The sequence below is a fragment of the Amaranthus tricolor genome, chromosome 3 (assembly GCF_026212465.1).
Source record: "Amaranthus tricolor cultivar Red isolate AtriRed21 chromosome 3, ASM2621246v1, whole genome shotgun sequence".
NCBI lineage: Eukaryota > Viridiplantae > Streptophyta > Magnoliopsida > Caryophyllales > Amaranthaceae > Amaranthus > Amaranthus tricolor.
Window position 1 is genome coordinate 35,120,213 of NC_080049.1, and position 12,576 is coordinate 35,132,788.

The 12,576-nt window shown below is 34.2% G+C and overlaps 1 pseudogene; it reads left to right on the top strand.

The window, feature by feature from the left end:
- The first annotated feature begins 62 nt into the window (after positions 1-62).
- On the top strand, positions 63-3,929 carry LOC130808581 (probable pectate lyase 5; annotated as a pseudogene).
- The last annotated feature ends 8,647 nt before the right edge of the window (positions 3,930-12,576 follow it).

Here is a 12,576-nt window from a genome sequence, read left to right on the forward strand (position 1 = left end):
AATCATAAACATGGAATATTTAAAGACCTATTTATTGGAGATATACATTTAGGGTCTTCAAAATGATGATTAATTTTCGAAGTAATTAATTTTATACTCCGTTGTTGACATGTTGAACAGACCAAGCTTGTTTTGCCACACTTTATTTTTGTCACTCAAATTCAACTTTGTGCCACACTTTTTATTGTGACGCCTAAATTTTATAATTTTTGTCCATAAATTAATTTTTCTTATGATGAATCGAATAAAATTTAACAGGTTGTCTTATAACGAACTTTAAGCCTCCTAATTTTCTTTATGTTACCTTTTATTATCATCAAGAGAGGGTATTGACAAAAATTTAAGAACACAAAAGTGAGCCAACGGTACAAATGAAATTGGAATGTCTTGAAGTTAGTACTAACTATTAACTAGGTGATATTCTCAAATCACAAATTTGTTATATCTCTGTAATAACCGGCCACAAAGTCACATTATCACCAATCAAAAATTTTCAGATTCTTCACTAATTTCCCAAATTTCCCATATTCTTTAATTTATAAATACACCCCTTACTCTAACAATAATTCCCCAAATTTTTTAAGAATATAAAAATAAATAGCCTTTCAACACTTTATATTTTTCACTTTAATTCTTCAATCAAGGACCCTGAAATTGTAGCACACCAAGTACAAAAGTATGTCCTTTAGTTCTCACTTTTTTTTAATAGATGGTAACTAGGCTAGGGTAGCATAAAATCTTTTACTACTATAATAAAATGTGAAAAGTTTAGAAAAAAAAAAAAAGCAATGTCACAAAATTAGGTTTTAACATACTCATTTAATCATCTCTTACTTGATCATTTTACAACATTTGAATTGAAAAATTGGCACATTGGAATTCGAAATGTTATTGCTAATTGAGTGGCATATGCTAGGGTACAGTGTAGCACTTGTAAAGCAATTTTATTCATCATACACTGTCATTTTGTAGGCAAATAAGGAATGCTACGAGAAGGAATTTGGGATACCTCTCATGTGGGACCGGAAACCCGATCGATGACCGTTGGCGGTGTGACCACAAGTGGGAACAACACCGCCAACGGCTAGTAGACTGTGCGATCGGGTTTGGAAAGGATGCAATAGGGGGTAAAAATGGAAAAATTTATGTAGTCAAAAATAAATGAAGATGATCCATCAAACCCTAAAAAAGGAACCCTAAGGTGGGGAGTCATCCAAGATGAACCATTATGGATCATATTTGATCGTGATATGGAGATTAAACTTAAACAAGAATTAGTGATGAATTCTTACAAAACAATCGACGGTAGAGGACCTAACGTCCACATATCTAACGGTCCATGCATAACAGCACAATTTTTTACCAACATTATAATTCATGGTGTTGGAAATACTTCACATGTGAGACAAGATCCCACGTCGATAAAATAGTGGGTTGTTGACTTACGTATATAGTGGGTGAGCTAATCTTCCTACCACCATATGGTTTTGGGAAATAATGAACCTCACCAAGTGTATGTGCAAGTTAACGCTCTTGACTCGTGAATTTGTAGGCTCAAGCCCACAGGTCTCCCGTGTCCACACGAGTGGGCCACGGTGAAAATTATGTGACGAATTGTCACGGCTTAATATGGTATCGGAGCCGAAGGTGATTCCTGGTATGATGTGGCTTACATGTGAGGGAGAGTGTTGGAAATACTTCACATGTGAGACAAGATCCCACGTCGATAAAATAGTGGGTTGTTGACTTACATATTTAGTGGTTGAGCTAATCTTCCTACCACCATATGGTTTTGGGAAATAATGAACCTCACCAAGTGTATGTGCAAGTCAACACTCTTGACTCGTGGATTTATAGGCTCAAGCCCACGGGTCTCCCGTGTCCACACGAGTGGGCAACGGTGAAAATTATGTGACGAATTGTCACGGCTTAATATGGTATCATACATATACATGATTGTATAAGTGGAGGAATGGCTACAGTACGTGACTCCCCAAATTTACATGGGTGGAGAACAGTATCAGACGGTGATAGGATCTCTTGGGTTGATCATTGTTCACTTTCAAGTTGTAACGGTCTGATTGATGCAACTCGTGGCTCAACCGCTATAACTATATCTAACAATTATTTTACACACCATAACAAGGTTATGTTGTTAGGTCATGATGATGATTATGATGGAGATCAAAATATGCAAGTTACTATTGCTTTTAATCATTTTGGTGAAGGATTAATCCAAACGATGCCAAGGTATTTAATTTTACCTTGATTATTATTTGAATTTCATAAAATTTTTAACTAAATATTAATTTTACATGATTTAAAACTAATATAAAATCTGATTGAAAATTAATTAGTTGGTCATCCAATATTATGCTAGTTTAGTAACATACCCATAATTCGCATGTTTGAATTTTAGATTAATTACGGTCTAATTTCAATAATTAAGATGAAGCCTCCTTAAGTTTGAGACCGCTACTACAATAAAATTAACTTTTCGCGACATAAGATTTAGCGACATAAAAAAATTTCATTGATTTATATTTTATGTATAAGTATTGGTTTTTTTTAAGTTTCACTATAAAGTGTTAATAAAGTGATTTAATAACACTTTATTTGGCCTTAGTGACATATGTAATTGTTACTATAAACTATAGTAACATTTATGAAAAAAGTCAATAAATCCTATGTTGCAAAAAACTTTAGTGTGATTTTTTATTATTCTGCTAAATTGTCTAATAAATGTCACTAAATTTATTATATAAATTTATTATATATATAATTAGAAATTTAAAATAGTGACATATTAAATTTAAGGTCACTTATTTTATCCCACTAAGGTATATTATGTGGTAGTAGTTTGAGTTTGCATTTGACAAGTATAGTAAATGTATAAATAAAAATTTGTTCTATTGATCTAAGGTCAATTCTTATAGAGGAAAACCATGGTCTATTTATTTTGTGGATGATATATTTTTGATAAGATAAAAAATTTGTTCTATTCTAAAGTAATTTATGGTATAAGAAAACGTAGTTTATTTAGTGGATGCTAATTAATTTAATTAACCTTAAATTTAATTTGGTAAAATTGAAAATATTGGCAGGTGTAGACATGCGTATTTTCATGTGGTGAACAATGACTATACTTACTGGGAAATGTATGCAATTGGAGGAAGTGCAGCTCCTACAATAAACAGTCAAGGCAACAGATTCCTTGCTCCTAATGACCCAAATAACAAGGAGGTAATCAAATTTCATCATCAAAATAAACTCAAACCTTTAAAAATCTCTTTTAATATGTTATATGTTTATAACACCTAACTTGATCAGATTTAAAGGCAGAACAAAAATTGACATATTCTTTAGATACCCTGTGGAATTTCAAATTATATGATATTTTTATTCTAACAGTTTTGTATTTTTAACCACTTAATATATACTACGTAATTTAATATTGAAACCACCAAATTTTTAGGTCATGTGCGGTAAAACATGTTAAACATGCTAAAAATCTATCCAATGATATTCAATAACTTAGTTTAAACCCTTTTGATTATAATTAAGATTTATAATGAGTGAAATTATAAAGGTGATTGACACAAAGAGAAGATACAACAGAAAGTGAATGGAAGAATTGGAATTGGAGATCAGAAGGAAATATTTATTTGAATGGAGCATTCTTCACTCCTTCAGGAAAAGAAAGTTCCTCAAGTTATGCAAGAGCTTCTAGCTTAAGTGCAAGACCTTCTTCTTTTGTTGGATCAATTACTAAATCTGCTGGTGTTCTCAAAATCAACAAAAACTCCCACTGCTACATCATAAACCTTGCAGTCTATATTAATATGATCAGCTCTCTATAAATTTTTTTGTTTTCTAATTTTTATTTTTAGGAGTCTAGCTAGCTCCCAAAATTGTAATTTTTGAAGTATTGATTTTTGGACTTTGTTATACATAGCCCTAAGGGCTATGTATAAAAATTAGCAAATTCCTATAATAAATGTACATGGACTAATTTCAATGGAATCTTTGACAAGTTTATTAATAATTTAGATGAGTTGTTCACCACAAAATTAAAGTAATAAATTGCTCTTATATTGAAAAAAAAAAAAAATCAATACCATTTGCCTTAATAGTTATATGGGGAATATAAAAGAATCTTATTAGCATTAATGGTTATATGTAGCCCTTAGGGCTACATATAACATTTGCCTTGATTTTTATCCATATTTATATTTTTTTTTCTTTTTCACGTATTTCCTTTCTCATACAAAATATACTTTATTTTTCTTTTTAGTCGGTCTATATTCATTTTCAATTTTATTTATTATATATTTTCCTCATTTTTTCATCATAAAATGTTATATTTTACCACTATTTCTCTATTTTTTGATTTACACAAAATTTATACATGGGTTAATTTCGTCGAGTTGAAGTTAATATTTATTAAAAAAAAAAATTTAGAAATCGTATGATCAACAAAAGATGGGTTTCTATTAGAATTGATTTTCGGTTTAATTGTCTTGCCTTTCCATTGCTTCATAGTTTGATTAATATAGGTTACAAGAAAATATTCTAGATTACAATCAAGATATTTTGATAACAATTAAGGCCTAAATATATGGTAAATCTCTTAGGAAAAGGAAACAAAATTGATATTGCCTAATATCTCCAATATTTCCTTAACACCCTCCCTCAAGGTGGAGCATCCGGAGAAAAGATGCCCAACTTGGATAATAAATCATCAAACTGTGACTTGCCAAGCGCTTTTGTGAAGACATCAGCGAGCTGTGTATGTGTGGGAACATAGGAAGGATCGATCAAACCTGTAGATACTGCATCACGAACAAAGTGACAATCGACTTCAATATGTTTCGTCCTTTCGTGAAAAACAGGATTTCGAGCAATATGTAAAGCAGACTGACTGTCACAGAACAATTTGATGGCTTTGGGGTGTTGGACGCCCAAACTGAGTAATAAACCTTTCAACCATTTTAATTCACAAGTTATTGCAGCCATAGATCGATATTCGGCTTCCGCAGAACTACGAGAGACAGTATTTTGCTTCTTAGTCTTCCATGAAATAGGTGAATGACCAAGAAAATCAACCAGCCTGTTAAAGATCGGCGAGTAAGAGGATAGGCTGCCCAATCAGAGTCACACCAGCCCTGCAAGTGAAGATCACTATCCGATCTCAATAAAATTCCTTGGCCTGGAGTACCCTTCAAGTAGCGTACCACACGTAAGGCCGCCTCCCAATGTTCAGCGCGAGGTTGTTGCATAAATTGAGACAAGATATGTACTGAGTAAGCGAGATCTGGTCTAGTAACTGCTAAATAGATCAATCTACCAACAAGTCGTCTATATGATTCAGGATCAGACAGAAAATCACCTGTAGCTAAACCAAGTTTGTGGTTTTGTTCAATCGGGGTCCCGATAGGCGTAGAGCCTATTAAACCAGTTTCAGACAAAATATCGAGAGTATACTTTCTTTGACAAAGAAAGATACCCGTAGCGCTGCGAGCTACTTCAATACCCAAAAAATATTTCAGACTCGCAAGATCCTTCATATGAAAACAGTCTGACAGATAAGCTTTAAAGGTTTGCAGGGCTGTAGAATCATTCGCAGATAAAATCAGATCATCAACATAAACAAGAACATTTATTTGAATGGAACCACGGGAGTAAGTAAATAAGGAATAATCTGAGTAAGACTGAAGGAACCCGTAATCTTTCAATGCAGATACTAACTTTGCAAACCAACACCGAGGAGCCTGTTTTAACCCATATAAAGACTTCCGTAGACGACATACCTGGGTAGGGGATGATGAGGTAAAACCGGGTGGAAGCTTCATGTATACTTCTTCATCAAGATCGCCATGAAGGAAGGCATTATGAACGTCCATCTGATGCAACTCCCAGTTTTTAGATGCAGCAATTGCAAGAAAGGCCCGAACAGTTACCATTTTAGCAACTGGAGCAAAAGTTTCATTGTAGTCCATCCCTTCGGTTTGATGATTACCGAAAACAACAAGGCGAGATTTAAGACGTTCAATACTCCCATCGGATTTATATTTGATTCGATACACCCATTGACTACCAAGAGCCTTCTTACCCGGAGGGAGATCCTCCATAGTCCACGTGCCATTCTTCTCTAAAGCCTGTATTTCATCCTGCATTGAGCGTCTCCATCCTTCATCTTTCATGGCCTCCTTAAACGATCGTGGTTCTTTGCCTGAAATTATAGCTGCAAGAAAATTCCGATAACGCAAAGAATAACTGTTACAATTTACGTAATGTGCTATAGGATAGGGAGTACCTGAAGGATGCCCATTGGACGGGACAGATGAAGGAGATGGACTTTTCTGTACAATAGTATGGGTAACATAATCCTTATGTCGAACATTAGGAAACTTGTGTCTGAGACCGCGGCCCAAGGTCATTTCGTGGGACTGAGCTATTTGTGAAGAGGTGGACTGATCTGTGGGCTGATCTGGGACAGTTGGCCCAATTTCATTTCGGTTGGGCTGATATGATGCAGTGGGCTGATCTCTGGGTAGAGGCTGCTGAGGAATTGGGCTGAGTTGTGTTTCGGGCTGAATTGTGGGCTGCATGGTAGTTGGGCTTAGGTCTGATTGAGGAATTGAATGTTGTTGAGGTTGGATTTGTGAGTTGGGCGTGAGAGGGGGATCATTTGTGGAATTGGGCTGTGAAAGAGTTGGGCTAGAAGAGGGTATACAATCAGAAGTGCAATCAGCAAAATCAAAATCCACATAATTATGGAGTGGAATAATGTGTTCGGGAATGATATGTGTAATGTCCGGATCAAGAAAAGGGAAGACATCCTAAAAAAATTTCACATCTCGAGAGACAAAAAATTGCTTAGAATCCAGATCAAATAATTTCCACCCTTTTTGACCAAATGGATAACCCATGAAAACACACTTTCGACTACGACTAGCAAACTTATCCCCCTTTGTCTTTTGGTTGTGCGCAAAACAGAGACACCCAAAAGTACGAATTGTATCATAAGAAGGTAATTTATTAAAAAGTATTTCAAAGGGTGATTTATTTTGGAGTAAAGGTGTAGGTGTTCGATTAATGAGATGTGCAGCAGTTAAAACACTCTCCCCCCAAAAATAAATAGGTAAGTTTGCTTGAAACCGTAAAGCCCGTGCAACATTTAAAATATGTTTATGTTTTCGTTCAACCCGACCATTCTGTTGTGGTGTCCCAACACAAGAAGTTTGGAATAAAATCCCATTATCATTAAAGTAATCCAGCAAACAATTAAATTTCGTTCCATTGTCACTTTGAACCACTTTAATGTTTTGAGAAAATTGTCTATTTATCATGGCCACAAAAGACATAAACATACTAAATACTTCTGTTTTATCAATCATTAAATAAAGCCAAATGGCTCTGGAGAAGTCATCAACAATAGTCAAAAAATATCTTGCATCACAGGAAGATGGGTGTCGATATGGACCCCATAAATCACAATGAACTTTTTCAAATATTCTAAAGGCTTTATTGTCACTCAAAATGAATTTGTCCCTAGAGTGTTTTGCACGGAAACAAACATCACAAACTTTGTTTAAACTACCCTTACTACTAGAAACAGTGGGAAGAAGCTTCACTACATTTTCAGAGGGGTGACCCATCCTTTTGTGCCATAAATCCAGAGTAGAGGATACCGCATTCACCAAGATTTGTTGAGCCTGATTAGTTCCCTCAAAGTAGAAAAGTCCATTCCTCCTAATGCTCGTCCCAATCAGCTCCCTCAATTGGTCTTGTATAACACAATTAGTAGGAGTAAATTGTACAGTACATTTTAAATCATCAATAATTTGCGAGACCGAAATTAAATTGCAACATAATTTCGGAACAAAAAGCACATGTTTAAGAATTAAATTTGCAGATAAACAGACGGATCCTTCTTTTGTTGCGACCACAGATTTTCCATTAGGAAGACCCACCGAGCAAGTGACATTATGAACATCAAACAACCATGAATCGGTACAAGTAACATGTCGGGAAGCTCCCGTATCAATAATCCATAAATTGCAACCAAACTCACCCGTTAATCTATCATCAGATATCTTATTATTACCAATGAAGGAAGCAAGTATCTTCCATTTTTCCGGTGAGAAAACGTGCCCAACCTGTTCATTAGTTGAAGGAAGAGAAGAGGTGATATGGCTGCTGCTGCTGAGAGCGTGAGCCATGGCGGAGCCACCACGACCCTTGCCTGCGTTTTGAGGCGGTTTACCACGACCAGCAGTACCTGAATTTCTGGGCTGCAGCTTTGAAGATCCCGGTGGCCACCATTCTGGGTAACCATTCAATTCAAAACATCCGGATCGTTCATGACCCGTCTTCCTACAATGTGAGCAAAATAGCATTGATTTGTCCTGTTTGTCTCGTGGATCTGAAGTTACACCGGCTGTACCTGCGGCCCATATCGGCTGCTTAGATTTGGCCCTTCCTGGTGGCGCACGAACGGCAAAACCAACAGCATCAAGAGGCTTGTCCTCCGGTAGAGACCGCGTGAATCGAACCCGTTCATCTTGAACGAGTAATTGATACGCACGATCAAGAGAGGGAAGGGGATCTTGAGACAATATGTTTGCTCAAATTTGTGAGAAATTGTCGGGATATAAGCCCATTAAAAATTGATGGAGTCTTGTATTGTCTCTTCTTTTCGCATTCTCCTCGCCTGCCGTACAAGAAACGCAGCAAGAACAGGTAATTAGGGGTTCATAATTATTCAATTCTTCCCACAAAGCTGTTAATTTCCCAAAGTATTGTGCAATTGACATGGTTTTCGTTTGCTCACAACGAGCAATTGATGATTTAAGCTGCTGAATTCGAGGTCCATTAACAATGGAAAAACGGGATTTAAGGGTATCCCAGAGCCTTTTGGCATCTTTGTATCTAGAAAGTGTGGTTTTGATTTCGGGATCGATGGTGTTCATGAGCCACGAAATAAGCATTGCTTGAAGAGTATCCCAATCATCTTGTGTACAAGGAGATGTGGGTGAAGTAATTTGGCCATTCAAGAAGACAAATTTCCTTCTTGCTTGTAAAGCCATTTGAATATCGTTAGCCCATTCATCATAATTGTCTCCACGGAGTCGAGTCGGAGTGATGAAATCACCGGGCCGATCATGTGGGCCAAGATAATACGGAGAAAAAGAATCAATTTTTGGTGGAGGCGGTGGTGGTGGTGGCTGATTTCCAGCCATGGTAGGTCGTGTTCTGTGTTTCTCTTCTTCTTCTTCTCTGTTTCTTTTTTTTTTTTTTTTTTAATATGAATCGTAAAATCCTGAGCGACTGATACCATATTAGAATTGATTTTCGGTTTAATTGTCTTGCCTTTCCATTGCTTCATAGTTTGATTAATATAGGTTACAAGAAAATATTCTAGATTACAATCAAGATATTTTGATAACAATTAAGGCCTAAATATATGGTAAATCTCTTAGGAAAAGGACAAATTGATTAGTTTCAATATGTATAGTTCTTTGATATACGTACATATGAAATGAAAGTATCCTAATTTTCAAGAGAGCTATAGATTGGCCAAGTTTGGCTGTTTGATCTTCAAAAGGAGGAGAGAATATGGGACAGCGCGCTTCTCAAGGATGATATATCTTACTCTTCATACGTACATGAAGTATTCTACATGCATTTACACTTTGTTTAAAAGACTAGGAGTGGTTTTTTTCTCTTTCAATTATGTTTTTTTTTTCTTAATTATACAGTAGATCGAGTAATTACACAGTTGACAATTAATCCATAACTTTTACTATAAAGTGGTATTTGTATTTTAAGTGAGATAAGATTGATTCTGTTTAATTATATTTTTTGTTAGATTTTAATTTTTTGTTTATTTTAATAATGTCTTTTTGTAACTTATTTTTTTGCGCTTTTTCTCTGAGTTGTTTAATTTGATTTTATGTACATATATTTATGTTTAATTATTAGGTGCTAATGATGATAATCGATCATTCTCTCATGTCTCTAATGTCCTCCAGAACTGGCCCTAAGATTTTAATAATCTGGAAAAAAGATAATTATTGGCCAATTATTTTTACTTAAAACTTAAATTATAAAACTAAATATTTCTAATATCAAAAAAGGAAAAAAAATTACACGTACCTATATATTTTATTAAATCAAATTAGATGGCATCAATCAATGCAAAATCACTAAAAATAGAGTATAAATTAAGTTTGCTCATCCATTGTGCTCTATGGTTCACAATGATCAGGTGATTCTCGATGATCACGATTGCTCATCGTCCCAATGTGCTCTATCCGCACCCCTTACAAGATCAGGTAATTTTCAATGGGCATGACGTCTAATGTAACCATCATTTGTTTTTTTGTCTTTGTTTGTTATGACCCACTAGCCATTCGGACTGCATCGTCTCGGGTAAAGCTTACAGTCTGTGACTCTAGTCGGCGTAGAACCATCAACGTAATTACTTTACTTTGAAGGTTACAAACGACCAATATACGCCAGAAAGTAGGAAGGACTATTACCTTATAAAGTATTCGGGTATTTTCTAAAGCAAAAGAACAGTACTATTGTGCCCAACAAATAAAAAGTACTCTTTGTAGAAATAATTAGGGAGCTATTGCCTAAAGCAGAACTGTTTGTATATAATACGTTATTTAAAAAATAATTGTTGGTTGATGGTTCTTTTAATTAGTTTGTTTGACCAGTTAAAAATATTGATTTTTTTTTGCTTCTTAAGCTAGCCGTAGAAGCCATGTGTTTATTAAGATGTTTGGTTTAACTAGGCACTATAAAAAAAAAAAGAAAAAAAAAAACTCATATTGAGACAATCTGTCGCCGAGCTCGGCTACGGGATCGAGACAGGAGAGTGCCGTCTCCAAGGTTGGCTACGGGCATTTTCCGTCTCCGTCTTGTCTCCATGCTTTGGCTACGGGCATTTTTCGTCTCCATCCCGTCGCCATAAATATTCTGTGAGAATTCAAATTCACGAAAGGAGGGAACATGGGACTATACATTTTTCACTTTCACCTTCACCTTCATTTTTACACACAATTTCAATAATCTTCAATCTCTTAGACTTATTCTTCAACTTTCAACCTTCTTCTACCTCAATTTTCAACCATCAACCCTTCAACCTTCAATATGTATTCAACCAACATCATCTATTTTCGGTTAGTTTTCTAATATTTTTTAGTTTTTTTTAAAGTTCATATGTTGTTGTTATTTAATGTTAGTTTTTATGTAGATTTGTTTTTTGATTTGTATGTTGTTGATAAATTTAAGTTTGTGCTTTATGTTTTCTTTCGTTTTTTAAGTTTTTTTTTTCTGTTTATTTTTTTGTTTATTTTTTGATAATGTTAATTTGTATGTTGTTGTACGTGTTGGTAATTTTTGTTGTTGCAAGATTTTGTTAATTTTTCTATTTATATGTAGATTTTTGTTAATTTTTCTGTTTTTGTAATAGTTTTTGTTAATTTTTCTATTTATATGTTGAATTTTCTTTTAGTTCACATTGTTGTTTTTTGATAGTTATTTTTCTTTTTCTTTGATTTTTTAAATTTCAGATTTTTTTTTATTTTTCTGTCCAAAGGTTTAATTTTAGATTTTTTTGTTAATTTTTGAATTTTTTTGTGTTTTTTGTTGGTAATTAGTTGTTAGTTTTTTTAATTATATATTAAATAATAATTTTTTTGTTAATTTCAGTTTTTAATATCATAGTGAAAGTCCCGGTGCATCTGGTGGTTCCCATGAATCCCGTAACACACGTGCTCTAGGCGGCTCGTGCGGGTCTCATATGCGGCGGGGTGGTGGTAATGGCTCGTGCGAGTCTCGTATGCGGCGGGGTGGTGGTAGTAGTAATAGATGATTTAGATTGTATATTCTATTTAAAAACAATTTATATATAAATTAATTGTAAGCCTTTTGTATTATATTTGTTACTATTTTCTATATCAATATAACTAGTTTATTGTTTATATATTTTTTTGTCGTATTTATTTTATTTGTTTATTTTAGTTTTATGTATTTTTATATATTTATTGTTATTTTAATTAAAATAAAACCTAAATTTCACATTATAAACTCTTAATTCTTATAAATTAATATTAAAATACTAATAATAAATTAATTTAATATTAAAATGATAATAATAAAATAATAATATTGAAATGTAAAAGGGAGGTCATGATATATTATGGCGACGGTATTAGGTCTGATGTAAAAAATGGTTACAGAATTGCTACGGAAATTGCTGATGGCGACGCCAAATATGGGTACAGGTCCCTTCCGTCTCCATCTCGTAGCCATATGGGTGATGGCGATAAGATGGAGACGGAATTGACCCATAGCCATCTAGTGTATTTTTTATAGTGAGGTATTGATCGTTCGTTTTTATTAAAGAAAAAATTGACAAACATGCTAAAAATTAATAAGAAAAGTTAACCAAATTAGTTTTTCTTTTCCACTTAAAAAGTCAGTCATTTACCAAATACTCCCTTCTGTTCACCATAGATATCCCATTTACTTTTGGAATGCTATTTATCTATCATTCTT